Source organism: Neomonachus schauinslandi, chromosome X, assembly GCF_002201575.2.
Source record: "Neomonachus schauinslandi chromosome X, ASM220157v2, whole genome shotgun sequence".
NCBI lineage: Eukaryota > Metazoa > Chordata > Mammalia > Carnivora > Phocidae > Neomonachus > Neomonachus schauinslandi.
The window spans coordinates 3,946,207-3,960,883 of record NC_058419.1 but is presented as its reverse complement, the minus strand read 5'-3'; the positions used below and the strand labels follow the sequence as shown (position 1 = coordinate 3,960,883).

The following is a 14,677-nucleotide window of genomic DNA, read 5'->3' as shown; positions in this document are numbered from 1 at the left end:
ACTGCTGGACTTGATTGGTAGTATTTTCTTCAGGATTTTTACATCTGTATCTGAGAGTGAGATTTGGCTTTCCTCTACTATCTTTGCCTAGTGTCAGTTTGCTAGCCTTGTAAAGTGAGTGAGAGCATTCCCTTTTTCTGGTATCTGGAAGTTCCTGTAAGATTGGAATTACCTGAATTCTTGAATGTTTGGTAGGACTTGCTGCCAGAGCCACCTGGGCCTGGTGTATTTGGTGTGGGAAGATGTTAAACTACCAGTTAATATCTGCCATTATCTGTGGTTATGTCTGTCTTTTCATTTTTTTAATTGTTTTAAGATTTATTTATTTGAGAGAGAGAGAGGAGCGGGAGGGGCAGAGGGAGAGGGAGAGAGATTCCCAGGCCGACTTGGTGCTGAGCCAGACGCAGGGCTCAATCCCATGACCCCGAGGTCGGGACCCAAGCCGAAACCAAGAGTCGGATGCTTAACCGACTGTGCCACCCAGGCGCCCCTGTCTTTTCATTCTTAAATCTTAATATTGTTTGTGCCTTTTTTTTTTTTTTCTTAGTCTTACCAGAGGTTTGTCAGTTGTGGTTATGCAGTATGTTTGTCAGTATGTGGAAATGAATGAACATAATTATATTCTCCAGTTTCTTTTTGATTTTTAATGAGTAAAAATTTTACATAATTTTATTTTTATTTTTTTTGAAGATTTTATTTATTTGACAGAGCGAGCACAAGCAGGGGGAGCAGGGGCAGAGGGAGAGGGAGAAGCAGACCCCCTGCTGAGCAGGGAGCCCAATTCAGGGCTCCATCCCAGGACCCCGGGATCACGACCTGAGCCAAAGGCAAAGGCAGATGCTTAACCGACTGAGCCACCCAGGAGCCCCTTTATATAATTTTAAAGTCAAATTTACATCAGGGTGTTTTACCAAGAAGCCTTACTTCCATCCCTGCCTCTTGCCAGGCATTCTGTTTCCCCCACCCCGTCCCAGGTAATCAACATTATTAGGTTTTAGTTTATCCTTCTGTTTCTTCTTCTTTTCTTTTTTTTAATATAGAACGCTTCACAAATTTGTGTGTCATCCTTGAGCAGGGGCCGTGCTAATCTCTGTATCGTTCCAGTTTTAGTATATGTGCTGCCGAAGCGAGCACTCTTCTGTTTCTTCTGTCGTGAGTGCGCGCACACACACACACACACATTTGCATTTCCCCCCTTACACCAAAAAAGCATATTACATACACTATTCAGTCTCCTTTTTTTTTTTTTTTCCACTTAAAATATATCCTGGAAATCACTCTTCATTTTCTCCTCTCTTTGGATTTATTTTGTGGTTTGGATGTTTCAAAACATTAGAGTTATTATTATTTAGTTCTAGGATAGCCTCATTTCTATTGTGATTATTTCATTCACCTATGGGTTTAGAAGTATATTTTTAAATTTACAAATACATTTTCTAGGTATTTTTAGAACTGATTTCTAACTTCACTGCATTATGGTTACGGACTGTGGTCTGAATACCAGCAGGTCTTTGGGATGTGTTGAGGGTAGGTTTATATAGTGTTTTGTGGTTGGCTTCTTTCACTTAGCATAATGCTTTTCAAATTCATCCATGTTGACTTCACAGATCCACAGTTGGTGACTTTCTGTTGTTGAGCAGTGTTCCACAGTTATTTGTTTATTCACTAGTTGATGAACATTTGAGTTGACTGAGTTTTTGGCCATGGTGAATAAAGCTGCTATGAACATTTGCTTACGAGTCTTTGTGTGGACTTGTGTTTTCATTTGTGTAAATACTTAGGTGGGGCATCGCTGGGCGGTATGCTTACTGTATGTTTAACTTTACAAGAAATTGTCAAACTATTTTCCAAAGCGCTTGTGCCAATTTGCAAAGTAAAGTATGAGAGTTCTGCTTGGGCCCATATCCTCAACTCTTGTTATTGTCTGTCTGGTTAAATTGTAGCCATTCTAGTGGGTGGGTAATGGTAGCTCACTGTGATTTTAATTTGCACGTTCCCAATGACTAATGATGGGCAATGAGTAATGATGGGCAATGAGTATGTCTTCACGGGCTCATTAGCCATTTGTACATCTTTGGTGAAGTGTTTGTTCAAATCTTTTGCCTGTTTCTTATTGGATTGCCTGTCTTATTAAATTTTAAGAGTTCTTTATATATTTTGATTATAACACCTTTATGAGATCTATGATTGGCAAATACTTTCTCTTAGACTACAGCTTACCCTTTCACTTTCTTAATTGTGCCTTGGAAAAAGAGCAAGGTTTTTAATTTTGATGATGTCAGGTTTATCATTTTTTTCCTCTTCAGGTTTATGCTTTTTGTGTTCTAAGAAATCTTTGCCTAACCTAAGTTCATAAAGATTTTCCCTTGTGTCTCCCTCTAGGACTTTTGTAGTTTTAGTGCTTATTTATGTTTAGATCTCTTATGTCTTCCCCCGCCTACAGGTTCATACCCTGTATAATCCCCTTCCCTTGAGTTTACAGCCTTGTGAGACCTTGAGGAGAGGATCCAGCTAAGCTGCGCCAACTCCTGACCCATGACCCACAGAAACTGCACGATGATTAATGTATGTTGTTTACAGCTACTAAGTTTGTTATGCAGTAATATAAAACTAATACTTTTTTAAAAAGATTTATTTATTTGAGAGAGAGCGAGCACGTGCAAGCAGTGGAGGGGGAGGGGCAGAGGGAGATGGAGGGAGAGAATCCCAAGTAGACTGCAGGTTGAGTGTGGAGTCTGACATGGGTCTCCATCTCACAACCCTGAGATCATGACCTGAGCCAAAATCAAGAGTCAGATGCTTAACCGGCTGAGCCACCCAGGTGCCCCTAAAACTAATACTTCGATGCTTCATTTCAACTTGATTTTGTATATTGTATGAAGGGTCAATATTCACTTATTTTTTATATGGATATCAAATTGCTCCAGCATCATTGGTGGAAAAGACTATCCTTTTCCCACTGAATTACCTTGGTACCTTTGTTGGAAATCAGTTGGCTGTTGCTAGGACCTCCAAAAGATGGGTCTCATCCTGAAGCCAGTCTTTGGCAATTCCTTTGGACAGTTTTTTATTATGGCAAGCTGCCTGCTGGGCAGGCTAACTAGTCCTGCCAGTATCACACAGTCTTGATTACTGAGGCATTTTTAGTAAGTCTGGAAATTGGATAGTGAAAGTACTCCAACTTTTTTTTTTTCCCCCTTCAACGTTGTTTCGGCTATTCTTGGTCCTTTGCCTTTCCATATAAATTTCGGAATTGTCTTGTCAATTTCTGCAACAAAGCCCATTGGGATTTCATAGGGATGGCATCGAATCTCTAGATCAATATTGACATCATACCAGTGTTGAGTCTTCTGATCCTTGAGCGGGATATGTATTTCCATGTACTTAGGTCTTCTTTAATTTCTCTCAGCAGTGTTTTATAGTTTTCCATGCATGGTTCTTGTATACATTTTGTTAAATGTATCCCTAAAGAGTTCATTTTTTTATATTATGCAGGTGATTTTTTTTACACTTTCATGTCCGTTTGTTCATTGCTAGCAATACAAATATCATGGGTTTTTATGTTGACCTGCATATCTGCAACCTTCCTAAATTTACTTACTGGTTCTGGTAGTTCTTCTACAGTATTCTTGGGATTTTTTGCATACATGACCGTGTTGTCTGCAAATACAATTTTACTTCCAATATGTTACGACTTTCATTTCTTTTACCTTATTAAACTTGCTAGGATCTCTAAGAGCTATGGAATGCAAGCAATAAGAGCAACCACCCTTGCCTTGTTCCCACACTTTGTGGGAAAGCATTCCATCTTTCATCATTAAGTATGATATTAGCTATAGGTTTTTCATAGGTGCTCTTGACTATTCCTAGTTTGCTGAGGGTTTTTTTTTTTTTTAATCATGATTAGATGTTGAATTATGTTTGTAGAAGCCATGTCTCAGATACAATCTTTAGGAAGATAGTATACATCATGAATAGCCTTGTCGAGTTGACATAATCACCACATTACTATCCCTTACCAACCACCACTATCCAGCTTTTCCTCCTGTTGCTAACAGAATTTCCATCTGGAGCATGCGAATTTTTTTTTCTATTCTTCTATGGAGCAGCATATATTGCTCCTTCAAAAGCCGTGGAAATTCTCTGTCAGATGCGTATATGTCATTGTTATGGTACTGGCAATTCTTCATCTTCTGACACCCGGTTTGGTTCCTCTTCATGTCCTTGCCTTTTTTATTTCTGCCTTTTTCCTTAGATTATTTTCTCACATCTATGAAAACCTTCTCCCTGCTAATAGTGCCAAGCTTCAGAAGTGTGTGTGTGTGTGTGTTCATGTGTTCAGTCCTTCGCCTTCTTGTATGGCTTGGGTGATTGACCACTGTATTTATGACTGATTGCCCTACTCTGGGTCACTGCATGTCGTTCTCTTTCAGAATCTCCAAGGCATCTAATGAAGCCAGTCTTTAGAGATCCCTTTGCACACTTCTCTTAACTATTATGGCAAATTGCTTATTCAGCAGGCTAGGTAGTCCTGTTGCTGATTTCTGCTAACCTTCAAGGTCAACCTGCTCTTGTAAATTAGGACTAATAAAGATGTATCATGCCCAGCGTTTGCAGCAGTTGGCCACATTCAAAAACCTCACCTGCTGCTTTTTCCTTCTGGCCCATGTAGAGAAGGGACAGGAAACTCTATAAAACTATCCAGCCCATTTCTGGAACTCTTTGGAATTGCCTTCAGGCACCTTTTAAAAAATATCCTCAGTGGTGTCAAATCTTTGGGTGAGGACTGGGCATTTGGCTTCAGGCCGAAATGAGGCTCCTCTGTTAAATAGAGTGGGCACCCATGCAGTGGGAAGCATTATTTTTCATTGAAAAACTGAGATGTGATAAAATTCATGAGATGATGTCTTATGTAGCTCTAAACTCTAAAGGCAGTTTCAAGAGAAGAACTGGAAGAATACTTTGAATGGTGATGGGGCGCCTGGGTGGCTCAGCCGGTTAAGCGTCTGCCTTTGGCTCAGGTCGTGATCTCAGGGTCCTGGGATCCAGTCCTGCGTCGAGTCCCACATCGGCGCCCCCGCTCGGCAGGGAGCCTGCTTCTCCCTCTCCCTCTGTCCTCCCCCCCACTCATGCTCTCTCGCGTGTGCTCTCTCAAATAAATAAATAAAATCTTTTAAAAAATACTTTGAATAGTAGCGGTGTTACTGGAATAAGTGCACATGACCAAAAGGGCCTGCTTTGAAGAACCCCGGCTCCATATGCTCTGCTAGGCATTTTAACAAAGGCCCCCTTACATCACAGTTGTACCTCATGGGGTCTGTATTTGATTTTTGTCCACTAATAATGAAGTTTTTCCATCTTTTTGATATACTTGGAAAACACTCTTCCAAGATACAAAGTAATATCGCGGTGGGCAAACAAGAAAGAAGGTACTGGTTCAGTGCCTCCGAAACATGGATGTGGGGAGAAGAGGCCCTATTTGTTTACTCGTCTGTTAAATGGAGGCTAGAGTTCCTGTTTGTGACCATCCAATTTTATCACGTAGAGATGGCATTCCCAAAAAAACCTTTTGTATTCAGCTGTGAAAGCATGAAGCATTCCTCATTTGACCGTCTACCAGAGAACCAGAGCCACAAATACCTGTTAGTGGGCAAGAGGGTCAGACTGACTGGGTTTGAATTCTAGCTCTGACAGTTCTTAGCGGACACATTCTTTAACCTTCCTATTCCCTGGGGTTGTGTGTTTTGATATGAAGATAGTAATAGTAGGGTTATAAGGTTGTTGAGTTCATCTATGCTTAGAACAATGCCTGGCACATAGTAGGGGGTCAGTAAATGAAAGCCATGATCATTATCCACGAGCAGATGTTCTATTTTGATTTTTTAACCTGTATGTTTGGCTTTATTACTATTTAATTTCTATCTATTCATTATCTTCATTGCTGTTTCACTTATATTTATTCATCTCCCCAACTCAGTTGCTAGCTCCTTGAAGATAGATCTGGTTTTTTTTAGAACTTCCTACTGTGGTCCAGAGTAGTTGCCCAGTATATATTTATTAACTGATTTTGGACCTCTTTGGAAATAATTACATATGCTGAGCAAGAAGTGCCTCAGAAATGGTTAGCCTGGTGTCATTTCATTATTTCTTCTCAGAAGCTATATTAATATTTTAGTGCTGGTTAATTTAATAGGTATTTAGTGAATCCTTATAGACGGTTTGACAGACTAAATTATTCTGAATGTAACCAAATGTTGACATGGCCATTCTGTAGATTGTTAATTTCTGCAGCTAATCTCTTGCCTGTTATGCGTTGGATTGCATTCCCCAAAAAGATATGTTGCTAGGCCTAGCCCCCAGCACCTCATAGTGGGACGTTACTTTGAAATAGGGTCATTGTAGATATAACTAGTTGAGATCATACTGGAGTCAGGTGGGCCCTTAATCCAATATGACCAACGTCCTTATAAGAGAGAAGAAGACCATGTGAAGACACAGACATATGGGGACAACTCTGTGTGACAGATATCGGAGTGATGCAGCTACAGGCCAAGGAATGCCAGGGACTTCCGGCCACCACCAGAAGCTCGGAAGAAGCAAGGAAGGATCCTCCCTGAGTGCCTTCAGAGGAGCATAGCCCGGCAGATACGATACCTTGATTTCAGACTCATAGCCTCTGGAACTTGAGAGAAGAAATTTCTCTTGTAAGCTCTCTGGTTTGTGGTACTTTGTTAGAGTAGCCTCAGGAAACTCAGAGATTGCCATCCATTATTTTGCCTTTTTCCCCCTTGCTGCTTGAATTAGAGTGTTGATAACCCTGAGATTTCATCTCCAGTGGTTGGTTTGCCTATATTTTCATCCATTATCCATCTTCTCCATATAATTAAAAAATATATTTACAGCAAATCAGACAAAGGTATTGGGAAATCTGACACAAAAATACCATTGCAGTTCTCCTACAACTGTGCCAGAAGTGGGAGACATTTATGTTTGTAGCAGAACAGTTTGTAATAGCAAAACCTGGAACCAGTTCGGAAGCCGTGGTGTGGAACAACAGACTTCTATGCAGCAGTGAAAATGTGTGGAACACAGCTCCGCACGTCTACGTATATGGCTCTCCCAACCATGCTGTGTGAGCAAAACAACGGGCAGAAGACTATGGCGTGATTCCATTTATGTATGAAAGGCCAAAACCACACGAAAGCAACATCACTTAGGGATATTTATATTTATGAAAAATGACACAGATATGCAAAGGAGTGATAAACACAAAAATCAGCCCTAAGGAGGGAGGGTGGGGTACCTTTAATAGCTGAAGACTAATGTCTCCAAAGTAATGAAAGTTTGTGAGGGTAATACTATATTCATTGATTCATAGACTGAGTGCCCAGGCTGTTGCGTGCTGGAGCCACAAGGTGAAATAGCAGATCGAACAGCACAAAGTGTCAATGGATAAGTACAGTACAGCCTGAGAAGTGAAATATTAGAAATCTGTACAATGTACGGAGAAGCAAGGTGTGTGTGTGCACGCGCGCGTGTGCACGCACGCGTGCCCATGGGGAAGTCAGGTAAAGCTTCCTGTATCTTGAAGCAGGGAAATAAGGACCCAGGGCCAACAAGGCTCCTGCGCCACCTCCAGTAAAAGTGCCTGGAGGAATTGGTCTGAGTGGAAGGTTATCATCTCCGGCCTTTCATCCTCTCCCTATTTTTCTGGAAACTGCACATCTGCTCTTTAGTTCTTTCCATCCCTCCCTCTTCACCACTGATTCTAGTTGGAGGAATCTTTGTCAGGAACGCCAGTCTGAGAAGGTCCTTGGAGAGTAAGGAGATGCTCTGGACGGGCACCTTCATTATTACTGTAGTTGTGACTGTTTCCATATGTTTACTTTTACCTTCGACAATTACAGTCTTAACTTTTGCTTAAGAAGGTACTTTTCACTTACAAATTTAAAGTGGACTTTTTGCAGTAGTTTCTCACAGGGAAAAATAGTTCAACAAAATGCAGTTTTATCATGGAGTACATTAGCTGGGTTCATGAGTTTTGAAATTGGCAGGTGGATGGGGAACTTGATCTTGTTCCTATTTTAAAACTTTGTTTACTGGCAGGTATTTGACAGTTACAAAATCCACTGGTGGATTCAATGATTTGTTTAAGTGTATGTGATATTACTAGGTAGCCTTTTTACATTAAAAAAAGTGAACCTGATGGTAGTTGATTTTTCTAAGAGTTTATATAGCATACCATTTCAATTCAGGAAGCATTTTGAAAGTTACCTTGTTCCATGGCCACCGCTCATGCTGCTGAAGCCAATCAGCTGTCTTGAAGATGTGCCATTTGTCATGAGGAGAACCAAGTAGAGTGGATCAGTTCAAATCCACCACTAACCACTGGAAAAAATGATTCAAAAAGCATTCTACACTGGATCTGAATTGTATTGCTTTTAGCCAAAGGTCTTTGCAGCATTTAAAGAAGTAGAAGTAAGTGTATTGTGTTCTTAAAATGAATAGTAGGGGCGCCTGGGTGGCTCAGTCGGTTAAGTGGTTAAGTGTCGGACTCCTGATTTTGACTCAGGTCATGATCTCAGGGTTGTGAGATCTAGCACCATTTCGGGCTCAGTGCCGGAGGCTGCTTGTTCTTCCTGCCCTCTGCGCCTCTGCCCTTCTCCCTGCTCATGCTCTATTGCTCTCTCTCTCTCTCTCTCAAATCTTTAAAAAATAAAATGAATAGTAAATATCAAACTGATACAAAGAGTGAGTTTCTAAATGAAATACTTTTTAACATTTTGTAATTTCCAAAGAAGAATCATCAAAATGAAACCCCTTTAGCCCAGAGATTTGATGTGGCTGAGACAAATTGAGGAGCTGTGATGCATATGTGTGGCATGTGTCTATTTGAACAATAAGCCACTTGCCTTGACAGGCAGGTACTGTTGTGGGGGCAGGTACTGTTGTGGGATAAACAGAGATTTACTCTGAGAAACCTCTAGCATATTTCTAGATCCTTGAGCCAAAATAGAAGGTAATGAGGTGAGGTCCTCATGTTAGGGATCCCGTGGAAAGTGTCCCTGGGTGAGGAGTCAAGTGTTCTGTTTTTCTATTTTTTTCATGGAAGTCGGCATGCTTTAAGGACAAACTACTTTAAAGCTATTCAGAGCCTCGCCAAGATCAGGTGGATCATCTTAGAAAGTGTGTATGCAGGATGGTTAGGCAGTGTTAGACATCATGTATTTTATGGAAAATCCAGCGAAGTGTATTAGCACCAGTTGGAGGAATGACTTAGAGTTCATCAGACATCTCTCGTAGGAGGAGGAGACTTGCCCTCTGCTGTGGTAGTATCATGTGCATTTCACGCACCAGGAACTGTAGTTTGTCCAACGGGGCATAACTATTATTATTAATCAAGCCGCAGCGTTGGGATTTGAAACAAACTGGTCTGAATACAGAATCCCTTTCTTTTTTCAACCCTATCACACGGTTTTGCAGCTGGTCATAGTGCATTTTTATAAGGTATAAGCTACGAATGGGGGGTGGCTAATAGCTTATATTTTAGTTTAAAAGGGCACGATTGTTACTTACTTTGGGCAAAGAAAGTTCATTTGGAAATCATTTATTTTAATCGTTTAAGGCAGAGGGTGACAACCTGTCTTTGTAAATAAAATCTTACTGGAATACAGGCACACCCCTTCATTTCCCTATTGCCTTTTACTGTTTTATTTATTTCTTCAGTAAGCTCAGCGCCCAACGTGGGGCTTGAACTCATGCCTCCAAGATCAAGAGTCGCATGCCCTACGGACTGAGCCAGTGAGGCGACCCTGCCTTTTGCTGTTTTAATGCTACAACACAGAGTTTAGGAGCTGTAACAGAGTCCAGATGGCCCACAAAGCCTAAAATATTTACTGTCTGTCCCTTTACAGAAAAAGTTTGCCAACCCCTGTGTGAAGGAAGATGTATAAAAATGAAATAAACTTGTAGTTTTACAGAGCATCGTTTGTTTTCATGTGGGTCGAGCACATATGGAACTTGATAGTGTACCTGGTCTCAAAATGGCTGGGATAGGAACATTTCCCTTTTGTGCAGAGTGGTTTCTCAAGGCATCCTTTTCATTTTCTTGCCTCCTAGGTGGTCTGTAGTCAAAGCAACTTTAATGCAAAAATCAGAATAAGTTAATTTAGTAAATTCTGTGTATACAGGCACTCCAGGTACCTAAGGGAATTCTTGAGTACTTCTCATTGGGGGCGACACTCCCCCTAGAGGCCAAATTGGAAATGGGGGTGCTTTTATTTTTAGTGTAATATATTGAAAAATACATATTTAAACAAATTTTTTAGGGGCGACTGGGTGGCTCAGTTGGTTGAGCTTCCGACTCTTGGTTTTGGCTCAGGTCATGGTCTCAAGGTCCTGGGATCGAGCCCTGAGTCTGCTTGTCTCTCTTTGCCATTCCCCCTTCTCGCGTGCAATGCCCCCTCTCTCTCTCAAATAAATAAATAAATCTTAAAGTAAAATAAAATTTTTAAAAGGAAAAATGCATTATTTTATTATAAATCACTGTCCTTTTGTTTCTCCTTTATACTAGAATTTAGGCACTATATTGATTATTTGTTGAAATTGTGTTTAGGTTGATAATATCTATGATTTTCATTTCAGGCTAGCAAAGGGGGCTTTACGGGAATTTGCTTTAATAACAAAGGGAGCATTGGGTCTAGTGGTATTAAGCAGCACTGTCCTAAGTATGTGGCTTTTTTTTTTTTTTTTTCAAAACAGACTTCCAAGTAAAGAGAGTGCCTTCAGAAAGATTTGTAATTCTGGACCCAGAGGCTGCTTACGCACAACTTCTTGCTCACTGGCAGGCTTTAGAAGTGGGTTTTCAGACTGGGTAGCTTTCCACAGCTTTCAAGGGAGCCTCCAGAGAAAACTATCTTTAAACTTCATTTACACGTCAACACAGAGTAAGAAAGCACACTGAGTAAAATCCAAACAGAAGGCCTGCATACCTTTTATCACTGTTTGTACATGGAAAGCTCCTAGACCACTGATGGAGGGCCATTGATCTCCAGTCAGGTGACCATGGGAACTAGAGCTTCCCTTGGAGTTTAGATTTTGCTTACAAAGGCCCTATGGGGTGGAGGTCAAAACTGTTTTCTAATTCTACTGCCTTTAGATTTATATAATAAGGGCAAAGATGGCCCACCTTTGTTTGAAAGTGTTTATAGTTATGTTTGCTGCAGGTGTTTTGTGGAATTCTGCTTTTCATATGCAACAGAGAGGGGAACAGGTTCTTAGTCTGGAAGCAGGGTATGGGGGAAGAGGTTTCCCCACCTGAATTTGAAAGGTCTGTTTCAGGGGAAAAGTCTATAGTGGAGGCCAGCAGCGCTCCAGTTCTTGGTGGTGCAAATTGCTTCAAAGCAGCATAAGTTAATGCTGCCACTCTGCTACCCAGAGCCGTCCTGCCTTGAGCATCTTGATTGGCCAAGGATTTGTTCTACCATTTTCTTAAGCTTGCATGAACTTCTGGCTTAAATGAAATATTGGGTGAACAATGGTTCAGGTCTTGGGCCAGCTCTTTATTGCCCAGTCCATTTATTCATTTAACCAGCACTTACTGAGTACCTGCTGAGTGCCAGGCACCGTCAAAGACGCTGTAACTGCAGCGGTAAGTACAACACACCAGAATCCCCTTCTGCTGGAGGCTTGTATTCTGCTGGGGGGAGGCAGACAGTAACAGCGGATTATCTGAAAGGTGGCAGGTGCTAGGGAGAAGAGATGGACAGAGAGAGGCAGAGAAAGAAGGGTGGAGGGTGGGAGATAGACGGAGATGGGGAAGAGAGTTGAGGAGGACAGTGTAGGAGGGGCAAAGAGAGTGACACCATGAGACCTTTGAGTTTAGTTGTCTTGAATGTAAAGAGAGATCCAATTAAGACCATCTTGTGACTTTCACATTTGATTTATTAAATAATGCCACCTTTATGTAGCTTTATTTGAAGGAGTTTGGGGCCCCCAATGATTGTTTGCCTAGATGAGTTGAGTTTTCCTAACTACTTCTTAGTCTAAAACTCCATTTCTGCTGGGATTGGCACCAGTCACATCCAACGTGGTTTCTTCAAAATAGAGACACTTGGAAGCATTTTTCCCTGGGTGGAAAGGACACTCCAGTGTTAGTGCAGAGGCCTAGGCTAGAGCTGACCTGCCATTAACTTGCACTGGTCCTTTTCACACATCCTCTGGGCTCTTCTGGTCATCTTCTCTGTCATAGAGAGAGGATTGGGCTGAAAGCATGACAAAAGTTTTTTTTTCAGGATCAAAAATGAGAGATACCTACCTTTTGTTAGATTCCTATAGTGTGTGTGTGTGTGTGTGTGTGTGTGTGTGGATAGATAGAAATAGATACAGGAATTAAGTTTCAATTTCACTTTAAAGCCAGGGTAGCCCAAATTCAATGTTTTTTAGATAAAAAGGATGAAAACTCGATCTTTAGGGGTCCTGGGCAAAATGTAACCAAAAGGGTATTTTCATGTACTTTTTAAAGAGAAGCTTTATAACTAGGTCACTGCTGGCCATGCACTATCCCTGTGCTAGTTAACTTTCTAGCTAGTATTTATAGGGTCAAGACTAATTTGTAGAATAATTTGTTAGTGTCAGCATTCAATAAGTATCCTTTCATAATTGAAAAAAAATGCTAATAATTTGTTAATGTATATACCAGAACCCTGTTCTGAGCCTGTCCCATGTATTTATTCATTTTGCCCATCTGTGCTGCAAAAACACAGAGATCGTAGCAGCCGAAGGCCTGAATAGTGGGAAGGTTGAATCACCTGCCCAAGGTCAAATAGTGAGTTGCAGAGTCAGTATTTGAATGGAGTTGGCTCTAACATCTGTGCTCTCCATCATCATGCTGTTCCAGCTTCTGTGCATCAGGGATCAATTGGAACCATTCACCAGAAAGGTTCACCTATGACATTTTAAAGCAAACCTCATGGAACTGACCCATGTTACTTGGACCCCTGGATTTCTCAGATTTGTGCTTGACCCAACTTTTAATAATAGCAGTTTCTGGTGCAACTCTAAAATATCAGGACTTTAGACCTATTACAGTTGACCCTTGAACAAAAACTGCGTATTACAGTTGAGCCTTGAACAACATAGGAGTTAGGGGCATTAGCCCCCCACGCAGTTGAAAATACACATATAAGTGTGTAAACATTTGATTAGCACATATTTTTTATGTTGTCTGTGTTACATACTATATTCTTACAATAAAAGTGAGCTAGAGAAAATGTTATTAAGGGGATCATAAGAGAAAATAAACTTACAGTACTATAAAAAAAATCTATGTGTAAGTAGACCCACGCAGTTCAAGCCTTTGTTGTTTAAGGGTGAACTGTATGTGATTCCTTATATAAAATGTCCAGAATGGGCAAATCTGTAGAGATAGAAAGCAGATTTGTGGTCACTTAGGGGCAGGAGGAATGGGGAGTGATACGTGACTAATGGGTACAGAGTTTCTCTCTGGGGTGCTGAGAATGTTCTAACGCTGGGTACAACTCTGGGTACACTAAAAACCATTAAATTGTACACTTGAAAAGGGTGACTTGTGTAGCTAGTTATATCTTGTTAGGTAGTTAGAAATAAGGGGGACGTGAGGACTTTCCTCTGTTATATTTAGTTCATTTTAAATTGAAGTTTCTTATTTTAAAGATTTTATTTATTTACTTAGAGACAGAGAGAGGAGAGGAGAGGGAGAGGGACAAGCAGACTCCACACTCAGTGAGGAGCCCGACACAGGGCTCGATCTCATGACTCTGAGATCAAGACCTGAGCCAAAATCAAGAGTGGGACACTCAACTGACTGAGCCACCCCGGTGCCCCTAAATTGAAATTTTTTTAAACGAGGATTGAAAAATATAGGAAGACTCCTCTTCCTTTTATGACTTATAAACATGAACAGGAAAGTGAAGACTGAATTGACTATATACCCCAGCATTTTGAATTTCTTATATTGACTTGACAGTAGTAATTTAATGTTATTTGAAAACATTGACTTATATTATTAAAATGTTTTAAATACTATAGTATCTGATTATTAAGTAATTTTATATCTGTTGCTGAAGAAAATCCCTCAAGTATATAATCTTGTTTAGTGCATAGAATAATTTCAGGGCAGAAACATCTGACTTGCTCTCACTAGTCTGTCTCATCCATTCTGCTGTCTCTGAGAATGAGTTATTTTGCTTGGATTTGAACTTGAGGTTAGAGAGGTCTTTTGAAGCTATTTTTTCTAAGCTTTTATCTGAATTTCACTCATTTTTAAATTATTCATTAATTTTTCTAAAAAGCTATTTCTAATTTTAGATTGTGCTACCTCTTAATAGTTGCAGATTTAAGTTTATAAAGAAGCATTTTATTTTGCCATGGTTTTTAATTTTTAAGCCTCAGGGTAGCACCCTAGGTCCATTGTTTTAGGATTTGGTGAACCAAGGTACTAGCTCACCCCATCATGTTTCACAATATTGTGTATCTTGTACATACTCATTCATTGACCAAATAGTTATGAGTGCCAGCTGTGTGCCAGGATGCAGCCATGACCTAGATGGATGCCCAGCCTTGCCCTTGGTGAGCTGAACTCTGCTGGGGGAAGCCTGGCAGTCTTAATCTTGTAAGAATGTCCTCATGTAGCCATCCT

General features: G+C 40.6%; 1 protein-coding gene and 1 non-coding gene across 2 annotated transcripts in view; one reads left to right on the top strand and one right to left on the bottom strand.

The window, feature by feature from the left end:
• The window catches only part of MTM1 (myotubularin 1), a 95,918-nt gene that overhangs the window by 7,351 nt on the left and 73,890 nt on the right, over window positions 1–14,677 (top strand). The gene's annotated exons all lie outside the window — the stretch shown is intronic.
• On the bottom strand, window positions 1,031–1,134 carry LOC123323472. Its single transcript, XR_006539416.1, has one exon. It is a non-coding gene; the product is annotated as a U6 spliceosomal RNA (small nuclear RNA).